Source organism: Liolophura sinensis, chromosome 2, assembly GCF_032854445.1.
Source record: "Liolophura sinensis isolate JHLJ2023 chromosome 2, CUHK_Ljap_v2, whole genome shotgun sequence".
In the NCBI taxonomy this organism is placed as follows: domain Eukaryota; kingdom Metazoa; phylum Mollusca; class Polyplacophora; order Chitonida; family Chitonidae; genus Liolophura; species Liolophura sinensis.
The window spans coordinates 11261319-11275498 of record NC_088296.1 but is presented as its reverse complement, the minus strand read 5'-3'; the positions used below and the strand labels follow the sequence as shown (position 1 = coordinate 11275498).

Genomic DNA, 14180 nt, shown 5'->3' with positions numbered 1-14180 from the left:
GTCGGCTTTTGTGAAAAGCTCTCACTCAAGATGGCATCAAGGTCTGATGTCTTAAAGCCTGCCTGAAGGAATGTCCTCCACTTTTTCCCACTCAGAAGTCACGATATGTTATTGCGTTTTAGGAAAGCGTTCTGATGAAAACGCATTTGTGATATGATGGTAGAAAAGAGACATTCCATTTGAACTCAGTTTTCCTTTCCGTAAAATGATAAGAAAGAAACAAACTTCTGATGATTACTTCATTTTGTGCACACCAAATGAACCTGCCAATCAGACAGCAGATAAGGTTGTCTTCAGTGATCACCACAAAAATATCTGATTTCCAATGCATCTGTGTCTAAGTTTTTGATATTAATTTTATGATGTGTTTTCGGACAGAGGTAGTTAACAATTTTCCAATAAGAAGCAAAGTAGTCTTCATTTCACACCCCCCCCCCCCAAATAAAAACAGAACAAACTGTATGAGAATATATTACATGAAAGAACACAGTGATACAGTGTTTGAGAAAACGTCCTTGTTTCAGAAAACGTCCTTGTTTCTTCTTGCTTTACCCTTTCGACACATCACGCTGCTTAGAGTTTTGACATTCGTGAGGAATGTGTGCATATTTATTTTCAAAATACTTTCTTTCAAGTTCCATTTGTATTCATTAATCTTAAAAACAACAAACACCACTTCTGCAGTCAAACAAACTATTTTAGATATAGTTGAACAGTACACGGACACATCATATGCCATATTTTGCTTACAAGTACAAAATGAGGAGTCTGTTCTCCACAAGAAAACCTGAACAATACATGTGCCACAATACGTATAATTACCACTTAATCAGGTTTAAGTGCCAAACTAGATGATAAGAGCGACCTAGGTACGAATTGTGATACGTTCAGTCCAAGCTGTATGACGGATGCGTCATTTCAGTATCAGATTCGAGCCAAGATGGTATTTCTTTGTAACAAGCTAAAAAGCGCTATCGGGTAATGTTAGCAGCTGATCTCCGCCTGTGACTCGATGATACACAGCGACAATTATAACTTTGCATATCGACCGTTAATTATTTGAGAAATGTTGGCAGACTCTGATACAAGTACAGATGTCATTGGTTATGACGTAAGTAGGTGTGCATACATAATTATGTATTTACCTCACGAGCGCTTTACGCCTTGCTCAATTAGAACTCCGCATCTGTGTGATAGTTTATGAGCGGCGGAGATCGGGAAGAACCCGGAACAAATATGTGAAGAGCAAAGCCATACCTAAGCCATAAGTTATTTATTTATTTATTTATTTATTTGATTGGTGTTTTAAGCCGTACTCAAGAATATTTCATTCATACGACGGCGGCCAGCTTTATGGCGGGAGGAAACCGGTCAGAGCCTGGGGAAAACCCACGGCCATCTGCAGGTTGCGTAGGACCCCTACGATAAGTTCTACACACGTGCCTTGGGTTAGCAGGTCCTCTCGTTCGTATACCATTCCTTGTAATATAGCTCTGTGGCTCAGTTGATTAGCGCGCTAGCGCAGCGTAATGACCCAGGAGTCTCTCACCAATGCGGTCGCTGTGAGTCAAGTTCAAGCTCATGCTGGCTTCCTCTGTAAGTGGGAAGGTCTGCCAGCAACCTGCGGATAATCGTGGGTTTCCCCCGGGCTGTGCCCGGTTGCCACCCACCATAATGCTGGCCGCCGTCGTATAAGGTTATTGGTTTTCAGTGCGATTCAGTGCGTATAAGTGAAATATTCTTGAGTACGGCGTAAAACACCAATCAAATAAATAAATAAATAAATACCTTGTAAGATAACCTTGTAATATAGTTATTTATTGTTCAAATGTTATTGGCCTGTGTGATACAAATATAATTCTCATGCAACTTTCTGGATTATAGATGTTAGAAATCTAAGTGTAATTTTCGAGTTGTAAATGATGGGTGATTGTTTTCAGCTGGTTTGCAAAATGCCTATCAGTTTTTGTTTGATGTTGGAGGTTCTCCTGATCGAATCGCACTGAAACCCAATAACTATAGCAACCTAAAGAAGAAACCATGCAAAAGAAGCTAGTAAATAGACTACCAAGCAAATAATTTATTTATCCAATCTAGCAATTTGTGGAAATCCAGTGGAAATCAGTTTGGGATTTAGCAGTTTTACGTAAGTGATGATTGTGCTCTATCAACAACCTTACTTATTAGACTACATCGGTGTAGTAAAATAAACCAAGTAACCTCGAAACCATTCGATATCGCTGAGGAGCAGATTTCCCACTGGTATAAATTTCCCTACTCGTACGAAGGACTCGGCCAGCTGCGTATGCGCCTATAACCCGGCTGATCAAACATACTCTCTGCCTGTTGACTTTATTACCCCGGGTACTATTGATCTAGGGTATTTCTCTTATCGCCAGCGGATTATTCCATTCACGTCTGAAGTAGAAAGAAAAGACACATGGCTGTGTTTACCTGGGCCAAAGTGGACCCTCGTCTGGCTGTTAGGAACTAAGCGGTTTTAAGACAGCTCGAATTGCTCATACGAGTATTCTTAGTCTGCCATTCTTATCGCCTTAGAGGCATTCTTTTTTTCAGTCTTTTCCACGCATTGGAGTAGCAGCCATCTTGTTCAAGGCATTCAACAGGAACTCAATACCTTGGAGTCCAGAAGTGTGCCGTATTGTATCCCCAAAGCTCAGTGAATCAACACGCGATACGCATGCATATAATAGTGACACATTAGGATGATGCTTCGTGAGCGGAATATTGATTTTAAAATGCATGTTTATGGGCCCGGCTTTCAATGAGACCTAATGCATTGGCCTTGTTCTTTTCAAATGTCAGAAACAAGTTTACAGGGTTGAATGTATTAATTCAGGACATTGCCTGGGTAATTGCCAACTGCGATGACAGTTCCGAACCTTCGTTCGCTAAAAAGTTTAATTCACTGATCTGTTTGATAAATGCTAACCAAGAGCAGTAAGTGTGACGAAAACGGAATTGTCAAGGGTATTGTATACTACCGAGCCAAGCTGCTGCCGAACTATCCAGATTGTGTCATACCGACTTGCACGTGATGTTTGGCGGAAGACGGTTTCAGAGAACCGCCCACTAAACACCGTTATCAACATCATATTAAGAAAAGTATAGGAATCTACGAAATTTGTCTAAGACTGGGATCGAGCTTATTCCCGTTATCTGCAAACCGCGTCCCTCTGCCTCCGATGAAAGGTGAATAAGATGTTTTCGCACGGCGTAATTACGTTAGACTCGGTCTAGAAAACTTTTGCTTCTGTTATATATCTGTAAATATCAGTTCTATGCGTTAACAAACTCATGTCGAGTTAAGGTAGTTAAAACAGCCTTCAATTCGAATAAGTTTGATATGTTGATGCAATGCCGATGTTTACAATGTCATCAGCGAAAACTCCCGAGACCGAATTTAACGTAATTACGCCGTGTGAAACCATCCGTTCTAGCTTTCATCAGAGCCGTGACCGTAGAGCATCTCTTCTAGAAAAAAGTTCTCTGCCTCTGTGGTGATATGTATTCAAGCCTGGGCAGCACTGGGAGCAGCCAACCCTGCAAATCCTGTGCTATATATAGTAGCCGTCTTTATATAGTTGCAAATAACACCTGTTGTAGAACATTTTGTCTGTCAACGATTTATTTCAAGTGGCTATGCGGAGGGTCCTGTATACGACCTTTAACAAGTAAACAAACAGCCCAGAGGGTGAACAGAATGAAAGATTAATTAAGCTTATTTCAAAGTCATTCATGCGTACAGCGGACTTTCTTATGTACAAAGGTTATTTCCCAAAGCTTGAAAATTGAGCAACGTTGTGCAAATGTTATTTCACTTAACAAGGGAGAAATTGCAATGTATACATGCCATATGCCTTCGGATGACTTATTTTAACCCCACCTACCTTATACAGCGATTTTAGGGGTTTGTGTAGATTGTTACGAGAAAAGAGAACATTTGCAGGTTTCGCGAATTTGTCTAAATATATGAGATTCAATTGATATGACTCTCTAAAGACTTGTTCGCTCATTAGGGATTCATACTAAAGATCGCAGGAAAGTTGGTCAGTGGCTTGCCAAAACACAAAACGGGCACTTAAGTTTCCGCGGTTAAAACTGACGGCCGTTTTTAAAGTGAAATGTTATGAAATGTGACGTTCAATCGACAATTAATCCAAAAAATCGAATTTTGTCTATCATACGGTGATGTGAGTTGACTGAATACAGCTTAACTCCAAGCTTCAAAGAGAAGGCTATTAATTCAGTTAACGTCAAGTTTTGTTATTCTGCCAAGTTGATAACCTGTTTGATCATCTTTTATTAGGACCTTCTTCTCAATTACGCATGGTTAGATTTTCTGAGCAAATGGTTCACTAATCTGATTAAGAAATAAGGTTATGACATTGCGACACAGACGTTATATTTGCGCGGCATTTTGTTTTTATATGCGTTGCGTACGCTTTCCCTTCCACCTTTGACTCCTATATTTTTACATGTGCTTTTAATGGCTATGTGATACTTCTATGTGAGATATGTTTTCCTCGTTAAAAAGAAATAAAACACCACGAAAGACAGCCATTATGAGACTGGTTGGCTCAGATGTCGCCTCATGTGCTAGTAGCCTTCTTTTATCACCTTTATCGATGCATATTCAGTAATGTGTGAGTTGGACGTGTAATAGGCTGCCAAGTCACACATCTAATCCAGTGCCGATATTCTGCAATTATTTGTCAACGCTGTCTCAACGTGACGGAGTGTTTGGGCACAGGTGTCAGATATTGCCCCTAGTATTGACAACTGCAGGATGAAATCTTAAATAACAAACAGTGCGGACATCATCCAGACCTATGTTCAAAACGGAATATTGGCACTGCCTAAAATGATGCTCATGTCATTTGCCGCTATGTGAGAAAGAACTACACCAGGCATGCTTAACTAGTTCCAAAAATATTTGGCTTTGGTTTGAATGGATCATTACGGCTTAACTCTTGCAGCCTATCGTGGCGTTGCTTTGATTAGATTTATTTATTTATTTCATTGGTGGTTGACGCCTTCGGAATATTTCACTTATACGGGGACCGCTAGCGCTTTTAATTTGATATTTTTTAAAGGTAGCTGACGACGCTTGTATGACGTCATCGGTTAATGCCAGACATTCTGCCGACCAACCCCTCCGTGTAAACGACAGTTTTCGTTGTCAATGACTTTCTCCCGGTATTTCAATCCCGCTCGCTATAGGTATAGTAGCAGTGTGTGGATATAGGTTCGTTTACATGCGTCATCACAGTCAATTACTCACCAGTCAGTCAATCGCTTAGCCCTGTCATCGAGCACACAGCCAGCGAGGTCAGCGGAAGCTACACGGTTAACAGTTAAGTGGACCGCCTCGGTGGCCTAATGGTTAGAGCATCGGCGACTAAGTCTGGAGACCTCAGATTAAAACAGGGCGGGGTCATGCCGTATACCTAAATTGGTACTTGCTGCTACCTCACTTGGCGCTCAACACTGAAAGGTTGGAGAAAGGAAAAATGATTGACTGATCAATAGGACTTGTCTCGTGTCCTCGGCATGATAGTTCAGTGAAGGCAGCATTTTGGAGGCATAGATTCACCCTGCCTCAAGAAGGCACTGTATATATACACACATCTCATAATTCCTTGAGGTCATTTAGTTGGAAAGCTGTTAAGTACTGCGTTAAACTCCGAACATTCATGCATACACATGCACACATACACACGCACACATACACACACACACACACACACACACACACACACACACACACACACACACACACACACACACACACACATACATACACACACACACACACACACACACACACACACACACACACATACATACATACATACATACATACATACATACATACATACATATATACATACATACATACATACACACACACATACATACATACATACATACATACATACATACATACATACATACATACATACATACATACATACATACATACAGAGATTTGTTTTTAAAACATTGGGTCCAACGAACTAACATTGGTAAAATTGTCCTTCTTTATCGATTCTTAGTTTTTCAGCGATGCCTGGATTTTTTGTATCTCAGAACAAAGGTGACCTTAGACACGACTTATAAGCGAAAGCCGATTAAGCAGTAGTTTTATAGCAAGAAAAGCATATCTTTGAAACGGTAGTTTCCATTCTCATACTATGTAACCACATTGCAAGCCCTAGACAATGACCCTTATTATAAATAACAGTATGTATAGTCATAGAAAAGACCACATGTTATTAGCGACACATCGATTAGTGCATGGCTTATGATTTTGGCATCGTTGGACTAATCGTAAAATAAAAGAATAACACACGTGTTTTACAACGAAGTCATATTGTCCTGGAAATTAAATATGGATTTTACTTTCGAGTTAGTACATTTATCTGTCACTGACGCTTGGTAACTGTGTAAGTGTAATGGCTGTGTCCACCTAAACATCTAAAGATTTATTGTAAATAAATATCAGGGGAAAAAAAGGACATTGTACACTTGACAGATGCGTTACAAACAAATGCGCTGTCTAAACGAAATGTACAAATTGCAGAGAACTAGGTTATTTGCCTCATAGCGTGTAATAAATCTTGCTTGATGGCGTCTTCTCTACCGGATCACTGCCACCATAATCTTTTTTTTTCTACTTGTTCTATCTGTCATGAAATGAGGCCCCCAACCCCCCCCCTTCCCCCGCATAATTGTTATATTGCCTTATTCTTTATATAACAGCGCTATAAATCGTGACCTAGTTAGAGAATTAACCCGCAGAATGAGAACGACACACTAGGTAAGCATAAATTTGGATTTTAGTCTGCCTAAAATAGTGCACAGGCGTTATTAATGTATGTCAGTATGGGTTAATAAGCCGTCTAGTGTTCCATTCAAGGGAAGAGAAGTTTAATTCCACGTATGTACGTAGTTTTGTTGGCACTGGTTAAACGGAAAAGTCCGAGGATTTAGAAAAATAAATCCCTTTAAACAAGTTATGTTCGTATTGTATGTGAAACGTGAGATATGAATAAATTTTCCTTTTTTTGCAATAATTTTGATTTGCATTTACCAAATTTGGGGGTTATAATGGTTAGCTAAATGGTGTTGGTTTTCAGGAGCAATTATCTATATTACTGCCGCAAAATATCATGATACGACTGTGTGGTGTTAAATGGCAATTATTCGGCCGCATTATACTCTCAAGAAAATAACCTGTTAAATCTAACAGAAAGTCTATTGTCTGATAGACGCTAGAATGTGGTCAGTTGTTGCAGCAGATTATTCCGTAAAAATATAGCACACTTATTCTGTTAAATCAACATGCGATTGTATTAGAGTAAAAGAATGTCAGGTTGAATATAACACAGTATTATGCTATAATAACAGAAAACACTCTAGTATTATTCGATCAAGAGACTTTCTGTTAAAATTAAAAGACTATTTTTTTGAGGGTACCGTTTTTGCCACTACCCTGGACGAAACAAAAACTCATTGAACACGCTGTAATTTGTCAGGGAAAATGATGGATTATTTTTTCTTTTGTATCTTCTGATTTGAGGGGAAAAAAAACAAATCCATGAAAGACATCATTCGGCACAAATGCCTGAAAGAAAAAAATGGAAGCCATACACACAGATGCTCATGGCAATATCTTACCAGAAATTTTCCGCTAAATCTGTACATGTGACTCGGCAAGCCAACAGATAATAAAACACAGCTAATCAACCAGACACTCAGTCTACGTAATGCGAGAATCGAGGACGGGCCACACCGGAAGTCCTAATCGCAGTAAAATCATGGTTTGATTATGACTTACCACCAATCGGCAATATTGTAATGTGCTTTATGAGTATACATGTACCGATTATAGGGACTAAATACAGGAAAGAAAAAAATCATAGCTTTGGTCCGTCTTGTTACGGGTCGGGAGAGAGTTTTACGAGTTCCACAATGGTAGATAACAGCCACATGTTTTATAACCTGAACGTGACCCCAGTGTACCTACGAAATGCCGTAACTGTTTCACTACTGTTTCACTGAAAATCAATTTCCCGTAACGTTTCTGGTGTATCACCTCGCTTTATGACGCTATAACCTACACGATGTATTCTCTTCTACTAGAAATATGACATCTATGAAGGAACAAAATCGCACTATACTCGCTTTGCCAGAGTGATGGATAAATTAAAAGGGTGATTTTTTTTTACCCAAATACAATGATATGCTGGTTACCAATCTGTAAGTCGATAGGGAGAAAACGTGCACTTAGCCTGCTGGAGGTTAGCATTTAATAACGACTCTTTATGACCACGCACCATTTGCTAGCGCTGGTATTATTTTTCGCTTCGTCGACTCGGCCGTCAACGTAAAGCAGACACAATCAGTCTGCGGGCGCAGCCTCATTGCTCGAGGGAGAAATCACGGTTTCATTTGATGACATGGCTCTGGCAAAAATTTCCTACAGCACGATTATACACAGGACAAAAACCTAGGCAATCCAACTTTTTCGTCTATTGGCTAGGGCATCATTAGGCTATTTACTGCGGGCTGTGGTGTATTTAGTACGGAACTGTTGCCAAATCCTCTCAGACATCTTTTAGCTTTAAAAGGGCGAAGCGATTCCTTGCGATGCAATACGAGGTATTTGGCCTTTGGTCTGAGGTCCCGTTTGTCAGAGCCGGACGTTCGATATTGCATATTAAAACGCCATAACTCACATCGACTTTCCCATGATTTATAAGCCCACCTTAATTTCTCGCTGCTCTAACTGATAAGGCTTACCAAGGTAATATGCTAATTTGCTCATTTCACGCTCCTATTTACCAACGTTAATCCCACAGCTTCATTATCAGCAAAGATTGTTTTCGTGACATCAGATGAATGCCCCCCAAATCGCACGGGTATTGACACAATTCGTTGATAACCAAATCGTTCCATGATAGATGATGTTTTATCGCCCGAGGTCCAGTTCCCAGTTAATTTAGGATAAATGATTTACACCTAGACAACGGCTTAATGCGTCTGTTATCCAAGGCAAATGGCCAAGTTTTTGAATAGCCGCTTACACGAGGGCATAAGAGGTGCTTATCGCCATTTACCCACTTCATTAGCCAACCTGGGATAAATATGTTAACGCAAAATTTCCGGGCTTTTTTCAACATATGGAAATAGCTTCCTAAAGAGAGCACTGGGACGAAGCAGGTCCACCAAACTTAAAAGAAACAAAAAACATATTCTGTACAGGTGAAAAAAATATACCCGTGGAGAACTATTCAGTTCAAAGCATAGCGTGAGACGATGAGCTGATTCAACACGTCCTCTAAAGGAGAATTGCTTTAGTTGGAGAATATTGCGTGTCGGGATGTAAATGATCATTTTCTCACACACACGAGCATCCAGTAGCTCAAATGGAATTAGGCGCTACTTCTGTATGAATTAATCATGCCTGTTTCGGACTTGTTGTTCTCCCTTGCACCATTCGATGCCGACAGAAAAACCAATTCTAAAGTTTCGTAGATGTAAAAGCGGCTGCAGTGAATGAAGTCCTTCGTGTCGAGCCTTATTCTAGTGGTCATTATTCGACTCCCGTCCATCAAATTTATTTCCTATTATTAGGATTCAGCTGCGTGCATTTTCGGGCTAGCTAGGGGCCGGTGTTCAATTCAGGACACACCTTAACACTGGAGCCGGACATTTTTTGTTTCACATGTCACTCAACACAAATATGCGCTCTTTGATTTACGTCAACTTTTAACTTGGGGTTTTATTTCTTAGCCTAGATATAAAGTTAAATGATAAGTTTCAATTTTGTCGTAGCAGTCTTAAACATCAGTAACTATTCCAGTGGCGAACTATGATGTAATTGAGAATTTTAACACAGAAATCTGTTTTGAATTCAAGACTGACTTAAGCCTAATCTAGTTTCGTGATCCTGGGACCTGCCCGTATAAGGTGACTGACTGGGACCTCATGTCTGGTGTCTTTCGCGCCAGTATTTACTTAGGACCCACTATGAATACATTGGCAGTCGGCATATACCATCGACATATATTTGATTTATTTATTTATTTGATTGCTGTTTCACGCTGTACTCAGAAATATTTCACTAGTACGATGGCGCCTAGCATTATGGTGGGAGGAAACCGGGCAGAGCCCGAGGGAAACCCACAACCATCCGCAGGTTGCTGGCAGATCTTAACACGTACGGTGAGAGGGGAAGCCAGCATGAGCTGGAGTTGAACTCACAGCTACGGTATCGGTGGTTCTTGGAGCATGGCACCACGCAGGCGTGCAAAACAGCTCAGCCAAGGAAACCCCATCGAGATATAAGCGAAATGACGTTGAAAGCAACTCTAAACCCTAAGAAAGCCAAGAAACATAGAAGTAAGCATTCAAAGGCTTCCCCATAGGTTCTGTCGCGCTTCCTTCCACCATAATGCTCATCCCTGTCGTATAAGTGGAATATGGGGCCTCCGTATAACTGAAATATTCTTGAGTACGGCGTAAAACACCAATCAAACAAATAAATAAATAAATATTAGTGAAATATTCTTGAGAATGGAATAAAACACCGATTAAATAAATAAAAAATAATTTGTTACAGTAGGCTTATAGTCCCGCGCTGGTGTATTATTATCCAATACGCCGTGTGATTATAGCTCTTCAGTGCTGGAGGTAGAATAAAGTCTTAACAATGTAAATAAGTATACACGTTTACTGTCCCAACATCTCAGCCAGTTTCCCCCGGTTTTTCAAAGAGTGTGGAGCGATTTGCATTCCAGCGTTTCCAGTATTTTATGTGGTTCCTGATGAATGATGACTTGTGTGTCGATGAAAGCAAACGTTGGCATTCATTTGCTGAAGCTAGGCATGATTACGTACCATCTGTGTGGCCGCTTAGCCCCGACTGTGTGCCTGTAAAATTCGACATTGGTGCCATTTGAATGATCAAACATGAATAAGACAGCACCACGTGTAGCCCATGTGAATATGGCCATACTGTCGCCATTCGGTACAATCCTGTGTGGAAGTTGCAATATCGTGGTACACTTCCATGTGAAGTTTTGGATATTTGACAAAACTGTAACGTTAGCTTTGACCAAACAGAATTGAGTTAAAACGTTGAGGCCTGTGGCTGCATTGGCAGGTGACCAAGCATCTTACGTTAGCCGTTTAAACCTGCCAAATTGGTACATTTTCGACGCCCAGAGATTTGATTGTTGTTACTTGTGGCTGTCAAGGAAACGTAACAAGCTTATACACGTCGAAGAACAGCAAACATGCAAAGTAAAACGCTTTAGTAAACTAACTAGCTATGGCTTGTATGGCAAAGGCATGTATTGATGCTAAAACTGTTTTTGGAAGGGTCACTGAAAGCAATGCCTGAAGACTGAACCCTTTTAGCGGGTTTCAGAACTAGGCGTATTTTCTTTTCACCTGCCGTACTATTCTGAGTGTATCTGCTAGTAAAAGGCTGGTTTTGTACACAAACTCCTACAAGCTGATCAAATATTAACATTTAATACCCTTTGGAATGAGTCAATTGATTTCACGGGCGACCGTAATAATGACAGTGTAAAGGCGTCAGCTGTGTGTTGTTTCTTCGTGCGGCTGCTCACAACAGCCAGTTCAGACTGTGAACACACATTGTCATCAATCATGTTCCGATTGCGAAGAAAATACATTCACTGCATTTTGATGCAATAACGTCTAAACAGCTGGTTTAATATTCGCTGAGGCACTAGTAACGAAGAAATATGTCAATTAATTCGAACGCTGATTCATCCGAACTGTCAATGTATTCCTTAGTTTATATGGTAGTGCGTATTAAACTGACAAAGAAAATGAGCTCATCATGCGTTGTCTGTACACGGAAGGTAGCGTGGACCAAGTAGCCACTGTCTTTGACCATAGGCCTATCTATTTATCTGTATTTAAGTATCTATATTTTATTTATTTTACCATATACTCAATAATTGTTCTGTTACATAATGACGGTCAGTTTTATGGTTAGAGAAAATCGGAGTGCACCGTGTAAACCACCGATCTTTAGCAAGTGACAGTTGTATTTTCTCACGTGTGACATGGCGGTATGCCAACCGTATTGTAGAAGATAAGTAGTTTTTAAGCAAGGTTAGACCGTGGGCTGCTTCTTGTGACAGAAGTTCAAAATGTAGTAAAAACGGGTGAATTTTGACCATGTTCTTTTATTTTTGTCACCTGTACTCACGTTTTTCCCATCTCAAACTGAAACAGGAACCAGATGTGTCCTTTTGAATGTACGGAAGTAATCATACTCTCCATCTTTTCCAATGTACACGGTATATTGTTACTTTCCCAAAGGAACATAAACGGATTTCCGTTTTTTTTTCAGTTAAACACGATTATGTCTTCTATAGATTCTGCTTTTACCAGAATCCTTGGCTATTAAGACAGGTCATGTAAAGACTTTTCCACAAAGATGCCGAAAAGCGTATGTCAATTGCAATATTCTATGTAAGGCAAAAACAGCTATTGACAAATGTCATCCACGAGTTGTAAAGAAGGCTTTCAAATGAAATGATTTATCTTTTCCCGGCGTTATGGGATTTGCACTTCCGCTTGTCTCGTGCTCCGGAAGTTGCACTTGTTACCACGAATGGGCGGTAATGGATTCCAACATGTCGTCGTGTAATTCAGAACGACAGTGACTTATTTTGAAGCATCCTTCGCAGCTTGGGTCAATTTATTTAGTAATTATGATCAATTAGCATGCTTCCAGATTTTAACAATCGATATCGATGAAAAAAGACCTGCAGACAGTGAAGTAGAACAGCCGAATGTCGTACAGACATTAAGTATCTCTCATCCAAGAACCACGTGAGACTGACTTCCGCGAAATCTTATAAACGGTACTCACATATTGGTGGGGAATTTGAGAATTATGCTGTATTATGTAAGTCCCATGAAGTATTATACACTCACGGTAGTGAAAATTATATAAAAATAACCGCTTCATTATTCGTTTGATAAAAAAAAACGGGGGATCAGATGAAACGGGGATCAGATGCATACATACATACATATATTAATTTACATGGGGAGATCAGATGCTTATTCAAAATATATATGCAAATGTAAACATCCAATGAAAAAAGCAATCGGCCAATCAGGGTCTTTATTTAATTAAGGCTTTCAATGAATCTGGGGACGTATTTGTAAGGGGGTCTTAAGATTTGAGTCAAGACGTGAAACACGTCTACTATTAAATTGCGTTGCTTTATAAAGTTTAACTGTTCACACTGATTCCTCACTGCAGACCAATTTTAGTACAAAACACAATTTGCGCCCTTTCTATGACTTACATGTAGGTGTGAAGTAACTTGAAAAATTGATACCCATCAGCAATCACCGTTACATACTGTTTCTTCGTCTTAAAGGCACGCTGCTCACGTATTAATTTTCTTTTCTTCGCGTAAGTGGGTTCTTTTTATAGGTTCCTTTTTTTAACTCAACATCTATGATTAATCAGATATCAGTGTCCTAAATTATCATGTTTGCGACCCAATTACCGATTATGTCTGTCACGCTTTTGCATAATAAATTAATTACTCATTTAAGTAATGTGTCCCATACATAAATGCCATGACACGGAGCATGTGTGATGTCATATAGACGAATAATTGCAAGCGTGTCACAACCCTTCCTGTGAAAAAACGTGTTATGTTTTTCTATGATGAATCTTACTGACAGTGTGATGGATTTGCTTTCTATATGCCTTGACATGTTGTCTTACAACTGTCGTGTGTAAACAGACAATTAATCCACATGTAAAGACAGTCCGTTATTTCTATTAAATATGTTTATTCATTCACTCTCCTTTCACGCCCTGTTCAAGAAGCGAGGTAAATACATCGGCCATTGGCACATTACTAAAGAGCTTTGTCACGTGTGACGTAGAGTACAGGTTTGTATGCAGTATTGGTGGAACAGAACTAATCTTCAAAGGAAAAATGTTTGAAAACGTTAAATTTTGTTAGCCATGTACTCTCTGAACTCTCTAAGCCGCCAATTCGCTGCACGTTTGCATGATTTTCACATTGATTAGATAAAACACGTTTTCCGTCGCCAGGAATGGCTATGCGAATTGATTT

General features: G+C 39.8%; 1 protein-coding gene across 3 annotated transcripts in view; it reads left to right on the top strand.

The window, feature by feature from the left end:
• Positions 1-14180, top strand: part of LOC135462722 (atrial natriuretic peptide receptor 1-like) — a 212983-nt gene that overhangs the window by 95987 nt on the left and 102816 nt on the right. The gene's annotated exons all lie outside the window — the stretch shown is intronic.